This window comes from Hyperolius riggenbachi, chromosome 6 (assembly GCF_040937935.1).
Source record: "Hyperolius riggenbachi isolate aHypRig1 chromosome 6, aHypRig1.pri, whole genome shotgun sequence".
NCBI classification, from domain to species: Eukaryota; Metazoa; Chordata; class Amphibia; order Anura; family Hyperoliidae; genus Hyperolius; species Hyperolius riggenbachi.
The window spans coordinates 164,915,170-164,940,493 of record NC_090651.1 but is presented as its reverse complement, the minus strand read 5'-3'; the positions used below and the strand labels follow the sequence as shown (position 1 = coordinate 164,940,493).

Sequence of the window (25,324 nt, the reverse complement as noted above, 5' to 3'; positions counted from 1 at the left end):
TACAAACGATGACATTTCGCTAAATGTAATTCAGTCAAAAGGTGTTCTTGACCAGCAGCTGTGAGGATGAACTGTCCAACAAGCGAGCAGTTCAGCCTCCCGTGTGAAAGAGGCCTTACTGTTGAATGTCATTAAAGTGAACCGAGCACAATTTTTAGCACCCAGGGCATCTCAATAGCACATGAAAAATGCATGCCAACAATAGGTCTCTTTATTAAAAATGAACTTCCATTTTACCTTTTATTGTACATTCAAAGTAGTTTTATTAGCCTACTTCAGCAGGCCTGCCTGTCCGTCCCCGGCCACAGAGATTTCAGGAAGCTAAATGTTTTATTACAGTCATTACCAAGAAGTAAACAATATCTTTTCATCAACAGAGGGGGGTGGGTAATTAGGACAGTTTCTTCAAAGAGATTGTGTGTGTCAATATGTCAAGATGCAGTGTTCTCCCCAGGATTTTTTTCCAGCCGGGTGACATGAAAAAGTAGCCGGGTGGGGTGCGAGGTGGGAATGCTGGACCAGTGCAACTCTACTTACAGCATAAGAAGAGGATGAGGAGGCGAGCTGATGACAGCCGGTTGCTCACCAAAACTAGTTAGGTGATGCACCCATCTAAAAGAGCCTGGAGAGAACACAGAATATGGGTGTTATAGTTACATTTCATACTGGGGTGATTATTGCATTTAATATGGGGGGGGGGGGGGTAATTTCACGTTTCATACAGGGGTGTTGCATTTCATAAAGGGGGTGATTTTTGTTTTTCATATGGTTGTGATTTGCTGCTGGGGTCAAGCGGTATTGCAGATAGTAAACAGGAGTCAGTATCATACTAAATTATCTGCAATACCCCTCTACCCCAGCAGCAAATAACATCCATATGAAATAACTTGCATGTGAACGCTGCAAGAATCACCCCCACACACTGTCCTTTCAAGCCACTTGCACATACCCTCAACACTGGATCTATGTTCCATTTTTACTATTTTTGCAGCAGCAGCAGCAGCAGCAACTTTTAACATACTTTGTCCAGCTAGTACAGCCAGATTTGTAATTTTTACTGCCCTAGGCAAACTTTTCACAACTGATCTCTGTGATTGAATTGGCCAGTTGCTAAAAATCAAGTCATGTATCACATCTTATGGGCAACCAAGCAGGCAGATGAGACAGACAGCATCAGCAGCAGCCTCCATCCCCAGCAAGTCATCTAATCCCTAGGTTCTCAACGTGTGGTACGCGTACCCCAGGGGGTACTTTGATGGTTCCAGGGGGTACTCAGGCTTGATATACTTAACCAAGAATAACAAATTTAGAGTTTGAAAAGATGATACATCTTATTTAAACAATACCAAATTTGCATTTTAGCTAATTAAAAGCAATAGTAAATGTTTGGAAATTGTTTAGAACCAATTATAATGTACTACGATTAAATACATATTTGTCAAGGGGTACTTGTGATAACATTTACTATGCCTGGGGGTACTTGGTGATTGCAGGGTTTTAAAAGGGGTACATACCAATAAAATGTTGAGAAACACTGATCTAATCCACATTGCAGCCATTGTTTGTTTTCACAGGTCCCCTAGCTTGAAAGTTCCGTGTACTCAGCAGACTATACGATATCAGATAAGAAGTGAAGATTAGCAGAGGTCTCACTCACACCAGAGGAAGGATGATTATCCACTCATGTGCAGTGCTCTGAACTTTTCCCCGGCATCAGTGTGGCATGCTTCAGAGGAGCTTGTGTTGTAGAGAGAGAAGCAGCCAGGAAACAGAGGGGGCGGGGCGTCAGAACTCCTTGCCGTGCACTGTATCTGGAGCTGAAGATTCATGCTGCCAGTAGAGATGGGAAGTTCGGATCTTTTCAATGATCCGGATGATTCGAATCGGATCATTGAAAAGATCCGGATCTTTGATCCGAATCTCGGATCATTTTCAGGGCCGGATTTGTACTTTTTACCGCCCAAGGCCCACTATCACCAGCTGCCCCCTGATAACAGTATCTGAAACTCCCCCCCCCCCCCCCCACACACACACACACACTCAGCAGGGATTAGATTGTAGGCTCCTCTGAAGACAATTAGTGAAGTGATGGCAGGGATTACATTATAAGCTCCTCTGAGGACAATTAGTGACATGATAGCAGGGACTAGATTGTAAGCTCCTTGGCAAGTGGCACATTCAGTAATTGACAGGCAGCTCAGAAATCACTGTAAGTGTCTGTTCGCTGCCCCTTCATCCCCCGAGTGCCAGTTCCGACTGTTGGTAGCCGCCCACCGCTATGTGCAAACTCTGTGTGGCAGGATGAATGTTTAGCAGGCTAAGTGCTACTGCCACCCTGCTGCCCACAGCCCGTCCCTTGCTTTCCTGCTGCCCTAGGCCATGGCCTATGTGGCCTTGCCTGAAATCCGGCCATGATCATTTTACTACCGAAGCATTCGGGGGTGAAATGAATAGCAGGACAGGTCTTTCACTGCTGTGAACAGGAGAAGGGAAGGGGGGTGGACACACAGAGAAGGGGAGAAGATGGACAGAGGGCAGGGAGTGGACAGAGAAGGGAGGAGGGACGAGCAGAGAGCAGAAATGTTTGTGTGCACACAATACCCACATGCTGCAGTCATATGCTTTACATATATTTCACCTATATGCTCATCTGTATACTTTGAATGCAAAACGTCGCACAGTGAAAGAAAGCATTCCCCGAAGTGAAGTGCAGCTGTTTAGAGCGAGTGCAGGAGGATCATATTGCGCTGCAATCACAGTGCCTGCAAAGTTACTGAGCTGTGCTGAGCTGAGCCAAAAGCTTCCAATGTGTTCACTGTGCACAACTACGAACAGACAGCCTATAATCAGCAGCACGTTATAGCCAGTATGTGTGCTCTACACATATCTGGCAGTGGCACCCATGTCCCCTCTCTCTCATCTACCTGTCTCCCTGCAAGGCTGGCTCCCATCCAACAGAGCGATCCATCTCAGTTCTGCTTCCAGGACCCCGCTGCCCGCTGAGAGGGGGCGTGTCACTCCTGACCACGCCCCTTTTGCGATCCAAATCACTCATTTTGATGATTTGGATGATTCGACTCACAAAATAGATTCGGATCAAAGATCCGAATCGTTCATGATCCGGACAACACTAGCTGCCAGGGCACAGGAGAGACTGTGTGGATACGATCGCTCAGGGGAGGGGGGATAGAGTGTCTGCAGCTTCAGGTTCTCTCCCAGCCGCCCTCAAGTAACTGTGACAGGACTAGTTTCCCTGCGCTCTGTTTGTATTTGTACCTGGCGGCTGCCTGTGCTAGCTGAGCTGCCTGCAAGCTAACAGACACAGGCAGCCAGCAAAGCGGGGCATAGAAGAGGCTTTCCGTTATGGCAGTGACAGACAGTCAGCCAGCCCTGCCCCTTACAACCTGCCCAGCCAATCACTGTACAAGCAGGAGATCACGCAGGCAGATGAGCGCTCCTGCAATGTATAGCGAGAGCTGAGCACTGATTTATTGCAGGCAATGAAACCCTCTGCCAGCGTGACATCAGCTTTAGCAAGGTAGGCGGGTGGGATCTCAAACCAGCCGGGCGGCCCGCCCACTTAAAGAGCCCTGGGGAGAACACTGAGATAGTGTCACAAGAGCCCCACTGGCCGTGAACACGCAAAACCGTCCGATCCGATTCTAGCACACAGATTGAGAGCTATGGACGCAATCTGCGTAGAATTGGCGGAGTTTGAGCGTCACGACGCAGTAGGGAGCCTGTGAGGTTACGAAAATACACTTTTACTCCAACCCAGGGGTAGATTTGCCACCATCTCTGTTTTCTATCAGCCCAGAGATAACTGCTAACTGGCTATAGACCTGTGAAACAAACAACCGGTTAAAACTGTGCAATTCCTATCTATCTATCAAAACAGTAGCGTCCCTTCGGAAGTTTAGGTCTCGTCTGTGTATACTGAATAGAAGGTTTTACTGAGAGGTAAAGACCTTTTAAAAAGCCTTTATTTGTTACAATATAAATAATTAATATATACAGACAATCGTGAACAATTAAACGATGAGAGACAGTGATAACACAGTACATAAAAGAAAAAGGGATAAAAAGAACGAATACTTATGATTCTGTGGAAAGTCCGTTCGGGAAAAGACAAAGTTCCTTTGTTGCAGTTAGTTCGCAATATGGCCGAACCACATGGCCGTTGCTCCGCCTGCAAGATGGCCACTGCTATTTCCCCAAGCAGTGGCAGTCTTTTCGGTATGATGGAAAGTGGGGGAATTGGCTGGGGGTCCTCATGCAATCAGTTTTGAGCACTGACATTTCTGGGCGGAGTCTCAAGCTCAGCCCAGGGGCGTGTCAGGCAGTGAGTTCTCAGGGGAGGAACTTCCAGCCATCCACAAAATATGTCCAATTTCATACCCCGCCGGGGTTTTGTCGCACATGCAAACCGATTTCATATTCAGATTGGGCTGAGAATACACGTTCATAGGACATCAAACTTGCAATATTTGGGGCGCACGGGGACCCCATTATTCATATCTCAGCCCCTGCTCGGGTTACCTGGCTATGTCTAGTATCACCATATTCTACAGAATTAGGGAAACAAAATTATGTAATTTTCATATTCCTCCCATGGATGGTATTTGCAAAATGTGACAAAGTTATCAACACCATGCATTCCATACTCAGTTTAGTCGGTGCCGTCAAGACTGGGAGGAATGTAGGTGTCAATAGACCTCATGCTGTGCTAGCTTCCCCTGTTGAATAGACTCTGTTGGTATTTCAGCTCTGCCCAATTAGCACATTAGTGTCACCAGAGCTTTTCCGGGAGCCTTAACAGGATTTCTTGCTAAACCAGGTTGCTTTAGCCATATGCTAACGCAGGCCCATTCAGCCCTCATGGCAAAAGGGGGGGGGGGAAGGCAGGAAGGAAAAACTTCTATTTTAAAAATAAAGAATGTCAGTTTTCCGATCACGGTTGCGATCGGACAATCGGCCGCGAATCCTCGGACGACTGGGCGTCGCCCGGCGTCACACCTCCCCCTTCCCGAGCTCTGCTCAGGGAGGTGTCAACAGGACGCCTTCCGTAGCAGCTATTGGCGCTGTTGGGTCGGGTTCCCCCTGACACCGCGACAGCCCATCAGCGTTTTGGTGTCGGCTGCCTGCTTTGTGTTGGATCGTAAAGTCGTACTGCTGCAATGACAGGCTCCACCGTAGGAGCTTGCCGTTGGTTCCAGCAGTACGGTTTAGCCAACTCAGGGGATTGTGATCAGTGACGATCGTGAAGGAGCGGCCGTACAGATACGACTGCAGTTTCTGTAGGGCCCACACGATCGCCAGGCACTCCTTTTCAGTTGTGGAGTAGGCTACCTCTCGGGGCAGGAGCTTCCGGCTCAGGTAGAGGATAGGGTGTTCATCCCCCTTTCCATCCACCTGGCTGAGGACTGCGCCGAGACCGTAGTCAGAGGCATCGGTTTGCACCACAAACCGACGACTGAAGTCTGGGGCCTGAAGCACAGGGGCGCTTGCGAGGGCCTGCTTCAAGGCCTGGAAGGCATTCTCGCAAGCGGGGGTCCAGCTAACAACCTTGGGGTGCTTCTTGCTAGTGGCATCGGTCAGGGGCTTCGCCAGTGTACTATAGGCGGGAACAAATTTCCTATAGTAGCCGGCGGTCCCCAGGAACGCCTGGACCTGCTTTTTCGTGATAGGTCGAGGCCATGCCAGGATGGCGTCCACCTTTCCCGTGTCAGGTTTCAGGGTGTTACCCCCCACCCGGTGACCTAAGTACTGCACCTCGGTCATGCCAATCTGACACTTACTCGGTTTAACCGTCAGATTGGCCATGGCCAGCCTCTCTAGTACCTGGGACAGGTGTTTGAGGTGTTCTTCCCAGGTGGGGCTGAACACCGCAATGTCATCCAGATACGCTACAGCGAACCCTTGCATTCCCTCTAGCAGGTCGTTCACGGCCCGCTGAAACGTGGCGGGGGCGTTCTTCATCCCAAAGGGCATCATCGTGAACTCGAAGAGGCCGAAAGGGGTGATGAAGGCCGACTTTTGCCTCGCGTCAGGTGCAAGTGGTATCTGCCAATACCCCCGGCTCAGATCCATGATTGATAGGTACCTGGCTGATGCCAGTGTATCTAGCAGCTCATCAATGCGAGGCATGGGGTAGGCGTCTGTAGTGGTGATGGCGTTCAGTTTCCTGTAGTCTACGCAGAACCGAGTTGTCTGGTCCTTCTTGGGGACCAGGACAACAGGGGCTGCCCAGGCACTACTGGACTTTTGAACCACCCCTAACTCCAGCATCTCCCTCACCCCCTTCTGCATGTCCGCCTGTACCTCGGGAGAGACACGGTAAGCGGATTGCCTGATGGGGGGATGGGTACCTGTATCTACCCCATGCACCGCCATACTGGTCCGCCCCGGGATACCGGAGAAGGTGTGCTGGTACTGGCCCAGCACCTTCTGTAACTGCTCTTGCTGGGCTGAGGCGAGCTGTGGATTGACGTTTAGGTCGCCGTCCACATCTCGTACGTCAGCCAGCAGGTCTAACAGGGGGTCTGCCTCTCCCTGCTCTAACCGGCTGCACACTGGCAGCGCATACTGGGTCCTGTCATGGTGGGCCTTCAGCATGTTTACATGAAAGCTCTTCTGCTTCCTGCCCCCCATGTTCACTAGATACGTCAGAGGGTTTAACCGCTGCACTACAGTAAAAGGCCCCTCCCAGGCTGCTTGCAGCTTGTTCTGCCTCACGGGAAGAAGGGCATATACCTTGTCACCCACATCAAATGACCGCTCTCCAGCAGTGCGGTCGTACCATGCTTTTTGTTTGGCCTGAGCCTGGGCCAGGTTGTTGGTCACTACTGCGGACAGGGACTCCATTTTGTCCCTGAACTTGAGGACGTAATCGACCACGGAGACATCAGTGGGGTCGCCCTTGCCCTCCCATGTCTCCCGCATCAATTGTAAGGGTCCTCGGACATTCCTCCCATACAGGAGTTCAAACGGGGAAAACCCGGTTGACTCCTGCGGCACCTCCCTGTACGCAAACAACAGATGAGGCAGGTATCGTTCCCAGTCCCCACCTTGCGACTCAACAAACGTGGTCAGCATTTGCTTCAGCGTCCCGTTGAACCGTTCACACAGTCCATTGGTCTGCGGGTGGTAGGGACTGGAGACAATGTGCGTCATGTGTATCTTTTTGCACAGGGCCTCCATGAGTTCGGACATAAACTGGGATCCCTGATCGGAGAGCATCTCCGCAGGGAACCCGACTCGGGAGAAAATGTTAAGTAGCGCGTCTGCTACCTTGTCCGCCCTCAGGGAGGAAAGCGCCATGGCCTCAGGATAGCGGGTGGCGTAATCCACCACCGTCAGGATGTACCTTTTGCCACTGCTGCTGGGAGTGGGCAATGGTCCAATTATGTCGACTGCCACTCTGTGAAAGGGCTCACCTATGATTGGCAGTGGACACAAGGGAGCCTTGCGGGGGTTCCCAGCCCGTTTTACCTTTTGGCAAACAGTACATGAGCGGCAATAGTTGGTCACATCGATCCGCATCCTGGGCCAGTAGAAATGACCCTGGATACGGTCAAGTGTCTTGTGGATTCCCAAGTGCCCTGCCAGGGGAATGTCATGTGCGGACTTCAGCACATGCCCCCGGAAGGCACTGGGTACCACAAGCAACTTGGTACCCACACTTGTTTCACCTTCGGTGGGCTGTACAGGCTCGCTGTACAGCTTACCACCTTCCCAATATACCTTGAAGGTATCTTCATTCGTGAGGGGCTCCGAAGCCTGCCTTCTGAGTGCCTCGAGGCTAGGGTCAGTCTGGAGTGCTTGCACAAATGCAGCACTCTCGCTCTCAGCCAGCTGGCCCGTGGCATATGCAGTTAGTGGCTGAAGGCTACCATCCCTGTGGTCAGAGGAGGGGGAGGAGGCCGGAACCTCTTCCACCTGCTCTGAGCCCAGGTTCTGAGCAGCGCGGCTGCGTGTTACTGCCAGTACAGGTACACCTTCAGACTGGCACATACTGGCATTACTCACATCCTGGCTGCATGCATGAATTACAGTGACAGGTACAACAACATTTTCATCACAAACAATCGGTATATCAAACACAGGTACCTGTGACACAGGTACTATTGGACTCGGTACCCCTGGACTGGGCACATTCAACCCACCTCCCCCCTGTTCTTGCCCCTTGGTGCAAAGTACCTTAGTGTGGGCGGAGAGTCCGTCTCCCTCCTGGCAGTCTGAGGGGCTTGGGGCAGGTTCATAATAGGACACAAGCTTGCCCAGGTCGGTCCCCAACAAAACTGGGACCGGCAGTTGGTCCAGGACCCCAACAACCTTCTCTTGAACCCCCACCCCCCAATCGATGGACACCCGAGCCTGGGGAATGCGAGAAAGAGTGCCCCCCACTCCAGTGAGGGTAAGGTATTTGTCAGGGAGGATATTTTCCGTCGGGACCAGGTGCGCACGCACCAGGGTGACATCCGCTCCAGTGTCGCGGAAACCGGTAACAAGCTGGTCGTTCACTGTAACCAGCTGGTGGTTGCTCGTAGCGGAGTGGATCCCTCTCCCACCTGCGAACATGACGTTGTTGGGTGCTCCCGGCTGGGGTGCGCTGGCTGGCGGCAGTTGCCGTGGGCGAGGTGTAGGTGGTGCAGGAGCTGGCGCGGTCTGCCTCCGCTCCGGGCAGTTAAACTTCATGTGTCCGGGCTTGCGGCAAAAGTGACAGGTGATGCCCTCTGTTACTGCAGGCCTGGACGCAGCAGCTGCGCTGGAGGGCCTCTGGGGCGCACGGCTCACAGAGGTAGGAGAGTCTGCAAAATTGTGGGACTGACCTCCTCTCCAGCTAGATGGGGCAGTCCTGCGGGTCTCCGGCACCCTGGTCGTTGCAAAGGTCTCAGCGAGGTCTGCAGCGACCGTCGCTGACGCCGGTCGGCGCTCCAGCACAAACTGGCGTACATCAGCCGGGCAAATGTTCAGAAACTGCTCCAGGACGATTAAGTCCTCCAGGACACCGTAAGACCCTTTAGTGAGGCCTAGCGTCCACTGGCGGAGTGTGGTGAGCAGACTGCTGACCACATCTTGATAAGAATCAGTAGATTTTTTCTGCCAGGACCTGAACCTTTTCCGGTAGGCTTCTGGCGTCAGCTGGTACTTAGTGATTATAGCCTCCTTTATAGCGGTATAATCATTGTCCTTTTCCACAGGCAGCTCTGAGAAAGCATCAAGCGCTTTGTAGCGCAGCAAGGGTGTCAGATGTCTGGCCCACTGGTCTTGGGACAGACGATACTGACGGCAGGCCTTTTCGAAAGACCTCAAAAACAAGTCAATGTCAGTGTCTTTTTCGATAATAGCAAATTTAAATTTTGCACTTACTGGAGCGGCAGTCCCTTCAGCAGGGAGGCTGGGCGTTGAACTCCGGCTGGCTTGCTGCACTTTCGCCATGTTCAGCTCATGCTGTCGTCTCTCCCGCGCCTCTGCAGATTGGCGTTCCTCTCGCTTTTGCTCCGCCATGTACTGCAGGTACTTGTCCACATCAGTTTCCATCAGCTTTTGCAATGCCTGCTGCATTACTGGATCAACATAACTGGACAGTCCAGTACTGGCCGGTTCCAGGCGAGTACTTTCAGGGGTTCTGGGGTCGGGGATCACACTGACAGCCTCCTGCGTATCTGTTGCCGCATTGCCCGCGGGTTGCTCAACCTCGGTACGCACAGGATCTTCAGTCTCTGGTTCCCCTCGACTTGCGTTAGATGAGCCGGTGTCCTCTACAGTGGACACCTCCAGCGTCCGCAGATTCTGGCTATCCCATCGGTACAAGTCCGTTATCAGGTCCTGCTGTTTCTTGCCGCGGATGTCCATGCCTCTCGCCTCGCACAGACTCTGCAGGTCGGATAGGACCATGACCTTGTAATTCCCGGACATTTCCATGCCAAATAAAAGAAAACTTAGGGGAGGGGTACTGGTTACACAGTCTCTCTGTATATATGAAAAATATATTGCACTCAGTCACTACCAACGAATCAGTTCGTTTCTCGATAGGGCTAATTCGATAGCCCTACCTGAGATACTATCAGCACACACAGATCCCAAACGCTGCCGACCACTGTCACAAGAGCCCCACTGGCCGTGAACACGCAAAACCGTCCGATCCGATTCTAGCACACAGATTGAGAGCTATGGACGCAATCTGCGTAGAATTGGCGGAGTTTGAGCGTCACGACGCAGTAGGGAGCCTGTGAGGTTACGAAAATACACTTTTACTCCAACCCAGGGGTAGATTTGCCACCATCTCTGTTTTCTATCAGCCCAGAGATAACTGCTAACTGGCTATAGACCTGTGAAACAAACAACCGGTTAAAACTGTGCAATTCCTATCTATCTATCAAAACAGTAGCGTCCCTTCGGAAGTTTAGGTCTCGTCTGTGTATACTGAATAGAAGGTTTTACTGAGAGGTAAAGACCTTTTAAAAAGCCTTTATTTGTTACAATATAAATAATTAATATATACAGACAATCGTGAACAATTAAACGATGAGAGACAGTGATAACACAGTACATAAAAGAAAAAGGGATAAAAAGAACGAATACTTATGATTCTGTGGAAAGTCCGTTCGGGAAAAGACAAAGTTCCTTTGTTGCAGTTAGTTCGCAATATGGCCGAACCACATGGCCGTTGCTCCGCCTGCAAGATGGCCACTGCTATTTCCCCAAGCAGTGGCAGTCTTTTCGGTATGATGGAAAGTGGGGGAATTGGCTGGGGGTCCTCATGCAATCAGTTTTGAGCACTGACATTTCTGGGCGGAGTCTCAAGCTCAGCCCAGGGGCGTGTCAGGCAGTGAGTTCTCAGGGGAGGAACTTCCAGCCATCCACAAAATATGTCCAATTTCATACCCCGCCGGGGTTTTGTCGCACATGCAAACCGATTTCATATTCAGATTGGGCTGAGAATACACGTTCATAGGACATCAAACTTGCAATATTTGGGGCGCACGGGGACCCCATTATTCATATCTCAGCCCCTGCTCGGGTTACCTGGCTATGTCTAGTATCACCATATTCTACAGAATTAGGGAAACAAAATTATGTAATTTTCATATTCCTCCCATGGATGGTATTTGCAAAATGTGACAAAGTTATCAACACCATGCATTCCATACTCAGTTTAGTCGGTGCCGTCAAGACTGGGAGGAATGTAGGTGTCAATAGACCTCATGCTGTGCTAGCTTCCCCTGTTGAATAGACTCTGTTGGTATTTCAGCTCTGCCCAATTAGCACATTAGTGTCACCAGAGCTTTTCCGGGAGCCTTAACAGGATTTCTTGCTAAACCAGGTTGCTTTAGCCATATGCTAACGCAGGCCCATTCAGCCCTCATGGCAAAAGGGGGGGGGGGGGAAGGCAGGAAGGAAAAACTTCTATTTTAAAAATAAAGAATGTCAGTTTTCCGATCACGGTTGCGATCGGACAATCGGCCGCGAATCCTCGGACGACTGGGCGTCGCCCGGCGTCACAGATAGCATCTCTGACTTGTATAAATAAGGACTGTGAAAAGGGGAGGGGGTAACATGGCAGTTTCTATGCCAGTGAGAGAAAGGGTGGTTAGTTCCCTTTAAACAGGTCAGTTTAGGTTCACAACCACCAAAGGATGTTTCAAGCAAAATAGAGATTTCGTCAAGTACATTGTAAATACTCTGATCCATTACAAAAATATATTATCTACCATATAAAAATGATACAACGCAGCAAATAAAGACTTTTTAACACCAAACTTTTAGGTGCAAAGTAGGTTAGTTTACCTGCAGGTGATATACCTAGAGCAACACCCCCATGCAGAGAGTGTGTTGGAACATACTGCACAATGTATATCTGCCTGTATATCCCACTCCATCTTGCATCATCACGTCCACCCAGCAACTTCTGAACTGGCCAGAAGAGCTCCAAGCTCACAGTGGTCACATGGCAGTTAGCTTGGAGCTCTAGTGGCCAATTCAGAAGCTGCTGAGGAGCTGCGGGGACCAGAGCTGGAGCAAGGACAGGTAGCTATGCATTCCTCTTCACTCTCCAATGCATGCTCTGCATGGGGGGCTAGGGTGCCACTTGGGGGGGTCGACTAATTGGCATATCTCTGCTTTTGGCATTTTTTTAGGGAAAAAGTGTATGTGTGTGTGTTTGTGGTGGTTGGGTGCAGGGCGGCTAATGAGCGGAGATATATGGTAATTATCTAAATTAATAATAATGAAGTAAATAGCAACAAGTTGCAACTGCTATGTTTTCATTAGGAAGTACCGGTACATTACATTTCATTAGGAAGTTCATGTAACAAGACAGTACAGTATATAAAACCAGATTAACCACTTAATGACAAGCTGACTTATAAAAACGTCCCGTTAGAGTCTCTTAATGGCTCCAGGACGGTTTTTATAAGTCAGACAGTGTTGCTGCTGTGCACGTGCATGTGCATTCCCGTGTACGTGAAAATAGTGGGGGGAAAAAAACACCAAAGAAAAAATACACCTTTACAGGTAGTGCAGAATTATTAGGCAAATTAGTATTTTGACCACATCATCCTCTTTATGCATGTTGTCTTACTCCAAGCTGTATAGGCTCGAAAACCTACTACCAATTAAGCATATTGGGTGATGTGCATCTCTGTAATGAGAAGGGGTGTGGTCTAATGACATCAACACCCTATATCGGGTGTGCATAATTATTAGGCAACTTCCTTTCCTTTGGCAAAATGGGTCAAAAGAAGGACTTGACAGGCTCAGAAAAGTCAAAAATAGTGAGATATCTTGCAGAGGGATGCAGCACTCTTAAAATTGCAAAGGAAAAACCAAGGCGCGTATGGAAAAACCAAGGCGCAAAATAACTGCCCATGAACTGAGAAAAGTCAAGCGTGCAGCTGCCAAGATGCCACTTGCCACCAGTTTGGCCATATTTCAGAGCTGCAACATCACTGGAGTGCCCAAAAGCACAAGGTGTGCAATACTCAGAAACACGGCCAAGGTAAGAAAGGCTGAAAGTCAACCACCACTGAACAAGACACACAAGCTGAAACGTCAAGACTGGGCCAAGAAATATCTCAAGACTGATTTTTCTAAGGTTTTATGGACTGATGAAATGAGAGTGAGTCTTGATGGGCCAGATGGATAGGCCCGTGGCTGGATTGATAAAGGGCAGAGAGCTCCAGTCCGACTCAGACGCCAGCAAGGTAGAGGTGGAGTACTGGTTTGGGCTCATTAAAGATGAGCTTGTGGGGCCTTTTCGGGTTGAGGATGGAGTCAAGCTCAACTCCCAGTCCTACTGCCAGTTTCTGGAAGACACCTTCTTCAAGCAGTAGTACAGGAAGAAGTCTGCATCCTTCAAGAAAAGCATGATTTTCATGCAGTACAATGCTACATCACACGTGTCCAAGTACTCCACAGCATGGCTGGCAAGAAAGGGTATAAAAGATGAAAAACTAATGACATGTCCTCCTTGTTCACCAGATCTGAACCCCATTGAGAACCTGTGGTCCATCATAAAATGTGAGATTTACAAGGAGGGAAAACAGTACACCTCTCTCAACAGTGTCTGGGAGGCTGTGGTTGCTGCTGCATGCAATGTTGATGGTGAACAGCTCAAAACACTGACAGAATCCATGGATGGCAGGCTTTTGAGTGTCCTTGCAAAGAAAGGTGGCTATATTGGTCACTGATTTGTTTTTGTTTTGTTTTTGAAGTCAGAAATGTATATTTGTGAATGTTGAGATGTTATATTGGTTTCACTGGTAAACATAAATAATTGAAATGGGTATATATTTGTTTTTTGTTAAGTTGCCTAATAATTATGCATAGTAATAGTCACCTGCACACACAGATATCCCCCTAAAATAGCTAAAACTAAAAACAAACTAAAAACTACTTTCAAAAATATTCAGCTTTGATATTAATGAGTTTTTTGGGTTCATTGAGAACATGGTTGTTGTTCAATAATAAAATTATTCCTCAAAAATACAACTTGCCTAATAATTCTGCACTCCCTGTATTTCCAAATACCATATTGTCAACATACTTTGTACTAGGGACATAATTAAAATCTTGTGATAACCAGAACAAATAGGCAGATAAAATGTGTGGGTTTTATGTACAGTAGCAGTGTTTATATTACAACTATAGGGGATGAAATTGGAGAAATAGTGTATTTTTTAATTTTTACCTTGTTTTTCCCTTTAAAATGCATAAAAAATAAAGTAATTACTGAAAACAAATATAAACAGCCAAAAGCCCAATTGGGGGTGAAAAAAAACAAGATATAGATCATTTAATTGTGATTAGTAGTGATTAAGCTATTGGCAAATGAACGGGATGAGCACTGAAAGGTGAAAATCGCTCTTGTCCGTTAGGGTAAAAACGCCTGTGGGGTGTAGTGGTTAAAATCCAAACCAAAACTTCGTTTGTCAGGAATATTATCTGGTTCTCCCTTTTTCCCAGCAGCACAGTTGTTCCAGTTATGTAATTATTATCTAAACTTGAAGTCAACCTTATTGTATATAGTTCAAGCCTACTGCTTATAAATCCCTTACCCCCCCCCCCCTCCCCCGCTGAGCAGGCATAGTGGTACTACCCATTCTATCGTGTGATGGGTGGAGGGGATAGTTACAATTCTGGAAATGTGACACTACCAATATTTTACTATAGACTTTTACTATAGACTCCTTCCTCATGCCTAAAGGTGGCCACACACCATACATTTTTTTTAAAATTTATTTTCAATTCAAGGATCACAATCAATTTTTCTGATTATTACATTTGAAAAATCTGACCAATGTACCACACACGTGTTAAATTTTGCCCCAATTATGAAAAAAAAAATGATTGAAACCTATGAGAAAATTGCTTGGGTGTATATATTAATAAATTGACAATCTATCACACACCATTTAATTTTCATAAAAACTGCTAAGAAAAATCCACCACTCCCGATAGACTTATATCAAATAAAATGGGAAATCTGATTGGATTTCTTGCTTGAATAGAAAAAAAAGCTTTTGTAACGATCGGTGTCAGCACACAGAGAGAGTCTGATTATTGGTGATCTGCAGTATCTCCAAGAATACATATATATACCTGATTATTGATGATCTGCAGAATCACCAATAATACAAGTATCACTAACCTCTGGACATCTATGTAATGTGAGTGTTTGGTGCAACAGTAATGACTTTGAGTGGGACCACTAGAGGAGCAGGTGGTCCTTGGTCGTATGGGTGTTACCTCCCTCTGATAGATGCAAAGACTTTCCAGCAGCCTGAGACGTCCAAAGGGGTGGAGCCCCAGGCTGAATGACAGGAAGGCCCTGAGGCTGAGTGACACCTAGAAGGTGGGCGTCACTAGCAGGTCTGGAGACTAATCTCTCAATGGAGAGGGATAGCTCTCAAGGTCGGGCAGGCTAGGTCGGCAACACACGGGCAGATAAGGTACAGAGACAGAAGGCTGATTCGGTAACCAGGGGCAGGCAGGATTGGCAACAGGATATCAGATATGCGTAGGTACCGAATCAGAAAGCAGAGGGATAGTCAGGAATGCAATAGGTCATAACAGATATCAAACAATGCCTAGTCTTGGGTGTGAGGTCCGTGGTCACAACACCCTGGAACTAGTCTGAAGTATAATATGATGGTAACACAGAATCCCTAGTCTTGGGTGTGAGGTCCATGGTCTCGACACCCTGGAACTAGTCTGAAGTATAACACAATGATAACACAGAATCCCTAGTCTTGGGTGTGAGGTCCGTGGTCTCGACACCCTGGAACTAGTCTGAAGTATAACACAATGATAACACAGAATCCCTAGTCTTGCGTGTGAGGTCCGTGGTGTGGACACCCTGGAACTAGTCTGACGTATAACACAATGATAACACAGAAGTAATCTGGCTCAGTGTGAATTCCCAGGTCCTCCTGGTTCAAACACACTGTGGGATCTGACTATGGTCTGAGTGCTTTCAGGTAAGTGTTCGCAACGGCAGACAACTTGAGACTGACCAGCCATAGATATATATACAGCAGCCCTCTCTGGCGCCACCCACCGCCGATCAACCAATGGCCACCAGTTCCGAGATCAGCTGACCAACCTGGTCAGCTGATTCCTCCTCGTTTGTCATAAAGGTACTGCCTCTCAGCGCGCGCGCGCGTATTCCTCAGTCTGTGTGCACTAACAGGCCCAGCCACCTCAGACGCATGCTGCTGCGTGCAAACCTTCTCCGCAATCTATTACAGCTTTCTATTTTTCGGGAAATCTGATAATTTTTATTAAATTGCTATAAAATTGGATCATTTTATTGTATCGTGTGCGGCCACCTTAACACTAATGTCTAACACTAACCTCGCTCCTAGTGCCTAAGACTGACCCCGCCTCCTAGAGCCTACCACTAACTTTCCCCTTCCTAGTGCCTGACACTAAACCGCGCATGCACAGGACTGTCACGCCAGCCGCCGTGATGAAGCTGTGCGACCAGATCCAGGAAGAGTCGGCCCGAAACCCGGCCCGGGTGTCGCCGCCGGGTGTCGCCGGTAACTGAGTCACCGGCGGGACACGGAGAGGAGCCAGGAGGACGCTGGGGGAGCTTGTAGCCTATGGGGGGCTAGAGGAACCCCAGGTAAGTGGCATTTTTTATTTTAACTCACTGCTCAGGGTCCCTTTAACAATATTTCGACTTTAGTTCTCAATTTGGTAACCTCCTACTTGGGGTTTGTTATGATACCTCATGGACAGCAGAGATTCACAATATGTTTGTTTCAGGCAGATAGCAGAACCATTGCAGACGTCTGTATCTTGATAATCACACAGAATCCCTAGTCTTGGGTGTGAGGTCCATGGTCTCGACACCCTGGAACTAGTCTGAAGTATAACACAATGATAACACAGAATCCCTAGTCTTGGGTGTGAGGTCCGTGGTCTCGACACCCTGGAACTAGTCTGAAGTATAACACAATGATAACACAGAATCCCTAGTCTTGTGTGTGAGGTCCGTGGTGTGGACACCCTGGAACTAGTCTGAAGTATAACACAATGATAACACAGAAGTAATCTGGCTCAGTGTGAATTCCCAGGTCCTCCTGGTTCAAACACACTGTGGGATCTGACTATGGTCTGAGTGCTTTCACGTAAGTGTTCGCAACGGCAGACAACTTGAGACTGACCAGCCATAGGTATATATACAGCAGCGCTCTCTGGCGCCACCCACCGCCGTTCAACCAATGGTCACCAGTTCCGAGATCAGCTGACCAACCTGGTCAGCTGATTCCTCCTCGTTTGACATAAAGGTTCTGCCTCTCAGCGCGCGCGCGCGCGCGTATTCCTCAGTCTGTGTGCACTAACAAGCCCAGCCACCTCAGACGCATGCTGCTGCGTGCAAACCTTCTCCGCAATCTATTACAGCTTTCTATTTTTCGGGAAATCTGATAATTTTTATTAAATTGCTGTAAAATTGGATCATTTTATTGTATCGTGTGCGGCCACCTGAACACTAATGTCTAACACTAACCCCGCTCCTAGTGCCTAAGACTGACCCCGCCTCCTAGAGCCTACCACTAACTTTCCCCTTCCTAGTGCCTGACACTAAACCGCGCATGCACAGGACTGTCACGCCAGCCGCCGTGATGAAGCTGTGCGACCAGATCCAGGAAGAGTCGGCCCGAAACCCGGCCCGGGTGTCGCCGGTAACGGAGTCACCGGCGGGACACGGAGAGGAGCCAGGAGGACGCTGGGGGAGCTTGTAGCCTATGGGGGGCTAGAGGAACCCAAGGTAAGTGGCATTTTTTATTTTAACTCACTGCTCAGGGTCCCTTTAACAATATTTCGACTTTAGTTCTCAATTTGGTAACCTCCTACTTGGGGTTTGTTATGATACCTCATGGACAGCAGAGATTCACAATATGTTTGTTTCAGGCAGATAGCAGAACCATTGCAGACGTCTGTATCTTGATAATCACACAGAATCCCTAGTCTTGGGTGTGAGGTCCATGGTCTCGACACCCTGGAACTAGTCTGAAGTATAACACAATGATAACACAGAATCCCTAGTCTTGGGTGTGAGGTCCGTGGTCTCGACACCCTGGAACTAGTCTGAAGTATAACACAATGATAACACAGAATCCCTAGTCTTGTGTGTGAGGTCCGTGGTGTGGACACCCTGGAACTAGTCTGAAGTATAACACAATGATAACACAGAAGTAATCTGGCTCAGTGTGAATTCCCAGGTCCTCCTGGTTCAAACACACTGTGGGATCTGACTATGGTCTGAGTGCTTTCACGTAAGTGTTCGCAACGGCAGACAACTTGAGACTGACCAGCCATAGGTATATATACAGCAGCGCTCTCTGGCGCCACCCACCGCCGATCAACCAATGGCCACCAGTTCCGAGATCAGCTGACCAACGTGGTCAGCTGATTCCTCCTCGTTTGACATAAAGGTTCTGCCTCTCAGCGCGCGCGCGTATTCCTCAGTCTGTGTGCACTAACAAGCCCAGCCACCTCAGACGCATGCTGCTGCGTGCAAACCTTCTCCGCAATCTATTACAGCTTTCTATTTTTCGGGAAATCTGATAATTTTTATTAAATTGCTGTAAAATTGGATCATTTTATTGTATCGTGTGCGGCCACCTTAACACTAATGTCTAACACTAACCCCGCTCCTAGTGCCTAAGACTGACCCCGCCTCCTAGAGCCTACCACTAACTTTCCCCTTCCTAGTGCCTGACACTAAACCGCGCATGCACAGGACTGTCACGCCAGCCGCCGTGATGAAGCTGTGCGACCAGATCCAGGAAGAGTCGGCCCGAAACCCGGCCCGGGTGTCGCCGCCGGGTGTCGCCGGTAACGGAGTCACCGGGGGGACACGGAGAGGAGCCAGGAGGACGCTGGGGGAGCTTGTAGCCTATGGGGGGGCTAGAGGAACCCCAGGTAAGTGGCATTTTTTATTTTAACTCACTGCTCAGGGTCCCTTTAACAATATTTCGACTTTAGTTCTCAATTTGGTAACCTCCTACTTGGGGTTTGTTATGATACCTCATGGACAGAAGAGATTCACAATATGTTTGTTTCAGGCAGATAGCAGAACCATTGCAGACGTCTGTATCTTGATAATCACACGATAATACTCGTACAGTTGTAACCCTGGGAGATACATACTGTACACTGGTGAAGGTCAAAAAAGAGTCTTTTCTTTCCCAAACCTCTGTACACAGCTAACTCGGATACTTTCCCAGAATGCACTATGGAGAGTACCTTAACTGTATACAGAAAATAGGAGGGGAAAAATTTACATAACAAAAAAGGGGCATTACAAAAAAAGAGCCACAAGGTGGCTGTGCTGCATACTAACTGACCAAATACATGCTGTAGAGAGATATAACAACAGAGAGGCAATGCAATATTGAACCTTGGCTGAGGCAGAACATTACAACTTTTTATCTATCCCTTGCACTCAAAAGCTGTTTTCTGCCAGGAAAGAGTTTTATAGCTGTAATTCATAATCAGCGAAGGGTTTCCTAAATTTTGACTAGGTCCCAACTGGAGAGAAACTGTCCATTGCTTACTTGAATGTTTATACTTTCAGGCAGGAAAACATCAAAAGGAACACAGCTGTCATGATCGCTGCTGCAGCAGGCATTGCTGGAAGTAGTAGTGCTGCAGCTCAGGTAGTTCTGATCTCTTTCCATGCAAGCTGCATAGCTTTGTCTGTCTTTCCCTGCTGTCAGCTTGTGACTGATTATCATTCACCTGTGTGGGAATCTGCATGTCTGCTCCCATTGGATGACCTCAGTATAAAGATCTGCTTCCTGCAGGACTCCTCGGGTTTTCATAGCTTCAGTTTAAGCCTGTCTTGCTGTTGCTTCAGCCCCCGATCGTGTTTCTTGTTCTAAAGATACTTTGCTGGTCTTTGCATCATATATTGGTTCATTGCCAATATATATGCATACCAGCACGTTTATTATTTTCCTTGTATTCGTGTTACGTTGATACCAGTGGCGGACACAGCCAGCAGTGGGCCCCTGTGCAAAATTGTAATTGTGGGCCCCCGCAAAATATGGGCGTGGCTACAACCTGCGGCGCAAAAAATAGTGGATAGAACCTGCGGCGCATAGCGCCGTGGCAAAAAAATGGGTGTGGCAATGACCGGATGAGGGCGGAGCTAACTGTAACTTAAAGCGATCCCGGGGTGAGGGTTTATTTCCTTTTAAACAATACTAGTTGCCTGGCGGCCCTGCTGATCTATTTGGCTGCAGTAATAAACTGAATTACACCAGCAACAAGCATGCAGCTAATCTTCTCAGTTCTGACAATATTGTCAGAAACCCCTGACCTGCTGCATGCTTGTTCAGGGTCTATGGTTGAAAGAATAAGAGGCAGAGGACCAGCACGGCAGCCAGGCAACTGGTATTGCTTAAAAGGAGAGAAATATGGCAGCCTCAATATTATTCTCACCTCAGGTTCCCTTGAAAAGTGCAACGCAAAGACAGTGGGCCCAAGTTTTGGTGACCCTTTCCCCAGAAAATTCACATAATTGTGCAGGTTTTCTCAAGAAAATACACATATATGCCCAGAAAATACGTGCAATCATGTCGGCAGATATGCTCAGAAAATACGTGCAATCATGTCGGCAGATATGCCCAGAAAATACGTGCAATCAAGTCGGCAGATATGCCCAGAAAATACGTGCAATCAAGTCGGCAGATATGCCCAGAAAATACGTGCAAACAAGTCGGCAGATATGCCCAGAAAATACATGCAATCAAGTCGGCAGATATGCCCAGAAAATACGTGCAAACAAGTCGGCAGATATGCCCAGAAAATACGTGCAATCATGTCGGCAGATATGCCCAGAAAATACATGCAATCATGTCGGCAGATTTGCGAAGAAAATACATGCAATCATGTGGCAGACCTGCCCAGAACATACACCTGCTAATATAAATAAAACAAAAACATTTACTCACCTGCAGCAGCAGACCTCCTGTCCCAGCCTCCATCTGGCGCGCAGCTCCCATGGGTGGTTGGGTGGATAGGTAGCCTAGTGGGTGGGTGAGTGGGTGGGTGGGTTGGTAGCCTGGTGGGTGGGTGGGTAGGTAGCCTGGTGGGTAGGTAGCCTGGTGGGTGGGTGGGTAGGTAGCCTGGTGGGTGGGTAACTAGCCCGGTAGGTAGGTAGGTAGCCCGGTGGGTGGGTAGGTAGGTAGGTAGCCTGGTGGGTGGGTGGGTAACTAGCCCGGTAGGTAGCCGGGTGGGTGGGTAGGTAGGTAGCCTGGTGGGTGGGTTGGTAACTAGCCCGGTAGGTAGCCGGGTGGGTGGTTAGGTAGGTAGCCGGGTGGGTGGTTAGGTAGGTAGCCGGGTGGGTGGTTAGGTAAGTAGCCTGGTGGGTGCGTGGGTAGCCGGGTGGGTGGGTAGGTAGCCTGGTGGGTGGGTTGGTAACTAGCCCGGTAGGTAGCCGGGTGGGTGGTTAGGTAGGTAGCCGGGTGGGTGGTTAGGTAGGTAGCTGGGTGGGTAGGTAGGTAGGAAGCCTGGTGGGTGGGTAGCCGGGTGGGTGGGTAGGTAGGTAGCCGGGTGGGTGGTTAGGTAGGTAGCCGGGTGGGTAGGTAGGAAGCCTGGTGGGTGGGTAGGTAGCCGGGTGGGTAGGTAGGTAGCCGGGTGGGTAGGTAGGTAGCCGGGTGGGTAGGTAGGAAGCCTGGTGGGTAGGTAGGAAACCTGGTGGGTGGGTAGGTAGGTAGCCTGGTGGGTGGGTAGGTAGCCTGGTGGGTGGGTTGGTAACTAGCCCGGTAGGTAGCCGGGTGGGTGGTTAGGTAGCTAGCCAGGTGGGTGGTTAGGTAGGTAACCGGGTGGGTTGTTAGGTAGGTAGCCGGGTGGGTGGTTAGGTAGGTAGCCGGGTGGGTGGTTAGGTAGGTAGCCGGGTGGGTGGTTAGGTAGGTAGCCGGGTGGGTGCGTGGGTAGCCTGGTGGGTGGGTTGGTAACTAGCCCGGTAGGTAGCCGGGTGGGTGGTTAGGTAGGTAGCCGGGTGGGTGGTTAGGTAGGTAGCCAGGTGGGTAGGTAGGTAGGAAGCCTGGTGGGTGGGTAGCCGGGTGGGTGGGTAGGTAGGTAGCCGGGTGGGTGGTTAGGTAGGTAGCCGGGTGGGTAGGTAGGAAGCCTGGTGGGTGGGTAGGTAGCCGGGTGGGTAGGTAGGTAGCCGGGTGGGTAGGTAGGTAGCCGGGTGGGTAGGTAGGAAGCCTGGTGGGTGGGTAGGTAGCCTGGTGGGTGGGTAGGTAGGTAGCCTGGTGGGTGGGTAGGTAGCCTGGTGGGTGGGTTGGTAACTAGCCCGGTAGGTAGCCGGGTGGGTGGTTAGGTAGGTAGCCAGGTGGGTGGTTAGGTAGGTAGCCGGGTGGGTGGTTAGGTAGGTAGCCGGGTGGGTAGGTAGGTAGGTAGCCTGGTGGGTGGGTGGGTAGCCGGGTAGGTGGGTAGGTAGCCTGGTGGGTGGGTTGGTAACTAGCCCGCTAGGTAGCCGGGTGGGTGGTTAGGTAGGTAGCCGGGTGGGTGGTTAGGTAGGTAGCCGGGTGGGTAGGTAGGTAGCCGGGTGGGTAGGTAGCCGTGTGGGTAGGTAGCCGGGTGGGTGGTTAGGTAGTTGGGTGGGTGGTTAGGTAGGAAGCCTGGTGGGTGGGTAGGTAGCCGGGTGGGTAGGTAGCCGGGTGGGTGGTTAGGTAGTTGGGTGGGTGGTTAGGTAGGAAGCCTGGTGGGTGGGTAGGTAGCCGGGTGGGTAGGTAGGTAGGAAGCCTGGTGGGTGGTTAGGTAGTCGGGTGGGTAGGTAGGAAGCCTGGTGGGTGGGTAGGTAGGTAGCCGGGTGGGTAGGTGGTTAGGTAGCCGGGTGGGTAGCTATCCGGGTGGGGGGCCCGACTCCTATCCTCCCTCCCTCCCTCCCTTCCTCACCTCGGGGGGCCCCCTCCCGATATGCGCGGCGGGAGAGCGAGCGGCAAATGCAGGAAGTCTTCAGGGCTCTCCAGGCATCCGCTAGAGGCCCAGCCGCTGAGTCTCCAATATGTTTCCAACTGGAGACATATTGGAGACCAAGCGGCTGGGCCTCTAGCGGATGCCTGGAGAGCCCTGAAGACTTCCTGCATTTGCCGCTCGCTCGCTCTCCCGCCGCGCATATCGGGAGGGGGGCCCCCGAGGTGAGGGAGGGAGGGAGCATAGGAGTCGGGGGGCCCCCCGGGGAATAAAATAATAAAAAAAAAAAATTAAAAAAAAAAAAATACTTAATGGGCCCCTGAAGAAAACGGAACTTCAGGGGCCCTCGTGCGGCGGCACGGCCGTATGTCCGCCACTGGTTGATACATCAGTGTCGCTGATGTATACGTACACGAACTGTTTATATCCTGTGTGCAGTTAGTCAGCTTTCCAGCACGTTTTGGTAGGTTGTGCGTACCGTGATCACCCGTGCTGAGGTAGTTACCCTGCTCCTGGTTCTGTTTGTGGATTGCGTTCATCTCTGCGAAGAGATAGCGAATCCTTCTGAGTCCAGTTCCCTGTATTGCAGTCCTAGTCAGTGTTCCTGCTTATGTCATATATCGGTTCATTGCCGATATATACATATGTTAGTCAGACGTTACAAATAGTTTCATTGATAGCTGTAATTGTAATACGCTAGGAAAACATACTTATTGTATATTTATCTGTGTTACGTTCATCTATCTTGATCCTGCTATTTCCTGACTATCCTGTCCTGTCTTTGTGAGGCACGGCATCGCCGCTACGCATTGGCTGCCTCATTCCAGTCTGTCTTGTTGTGGACGCTTGCTGTCACTAAATAGCGGCTAGCTAGCAAGCGTTCATTCTGTCTACCTGTCCTGATCTCCTCAGTTCTGGTTTATGCACTCAGCGCTACTTTGCGCTGAGACGTTATAGCGAAAGCATTGTTTGTGGCTGTCAGATCTGCACCGGCTCTGTGCGCCACAATCTCCTTTTGGAGTCAGTCCTCCCCTCCACTATACTAGGGATAGCCTGTTTCCTTGTGCTAGTGTGTGTACCTCCTCCACGTCAGCTCATGCGTTGCATGCTGACTGTGGAGAATACACCACCTAGCCTTACAACAGCCTAGTTATTTGTATGCTTGGCATTCACATAGACTACCTCTCTCATCATGTCGCATCACCTTTACACTTAACCTCCCTGGCGGTAAGCCCGAGCTGAGCTCGGGCTATGCCACGCAGGAGGATTTCTCAGGGTCTGCTGGGGCGATTCGCCCCATTCAAAGTGCTGTGCGCGCAGCCAGCACTTTGCTAGCCGCGCGCACAGCTCGATCGCCGCCGCTCTGCGCCGATCGCCCGCACGCAGCGGCTGAAGAGGGCCCCCCCCCCGCCAGAGCCCTGCGCTGCCCGGATCAATGAGTTCCGGGCAGCGCTATGGGCTGGATCGAGTGCGCATGACGTCATGCCGATCGTCGCCATGGCGACAGGAGAAGCCAAACAGGGGAACGCGTCATATACGCGTTCCCCTGTTTGCTATTGATGCCGGCGACGATCGCACTAGAGGGCCACATGCGCCCTCTAGTGGTGTTTCATGTAGCTACCACTCTGGTAGCTTTACATGAAACAAAAACAAAAAAATAAAAAAAAAAGGATTTTTGCCCATTTTCAAAAATAAATTAACCGCCAGGGAGGTTAAAGTGGATCCGAGATAAACTTTTACTCATTGCATAATTGTGTTCCTTTACTATTGTTCATAGGGCATTCCTCAAGCCAAATACTTTTTTGTCTTTGTTTTAATACTCTAATTCCCTACAAACTAAACAAGCCACGCCCACAGGTTTTCAGAGAGCCAAGTAACTTTCAGACAGTAGCAAGGGCTCATGGGAGCTCAGTCTGGGCAGGAGGAGGGGGAGGTATTAGTAGCCAGAGATTTCAGAGGCAGAGGGGAGGCGGGAGGAGGGGGGATTAGGATTTTTTTGTTCAAGATGCAGATAAGCCTGCCTCTGTGTAATGTTTACAAACAACATGGCTGCTGTCATTGTATCACAGGAAGAAATAATCATATTCTATTAAAGCTGTTTGCAGCTAGATTTGCTGTGTAAACTATCTAAACTTTATATAAGATATATAGACAAGTTACTTGTTATAGTTAGTTTTTCATCTCGGATCCGCTTTGAACACTAACTTCCCCGGCACCCAAATGACCGAAACTCGGCTAGCCAATAAGCTATAGAAGTACTAGCTATGCGCCTTTCTCACTTCCCAAATGACCTGTTCCGCCTTCCGCACATTGGATCAAGAAAACCACCAGCCATAAAAGAGTTGAAGAAGCTTACAAACTTGTCAAAGACTCACCAGAG

General features: G+C 49.5%; 1 long non-coding RNA gene across 1 annotated transcript in view; it reads right to left on the bottom strand.

Moving 5' to 3' along the window:
• Positions 1–236: 236 nt before the first annotated feature.
• Positions 237–25,324, bottom strand: part of LOC137522588 (uncharacterized) — a 31,693-nt gene continuing 6,605 nt past the window's right edge. Inside the window, exon 3 of the long non-coding RNA XR_011022354.1 lies at positions 237–622. This is a non-coding gene — a long non-coding RNA (uncharacterized lncRNA). The remainder of the gene's footprint in view (positions 623–25,324) is intronic.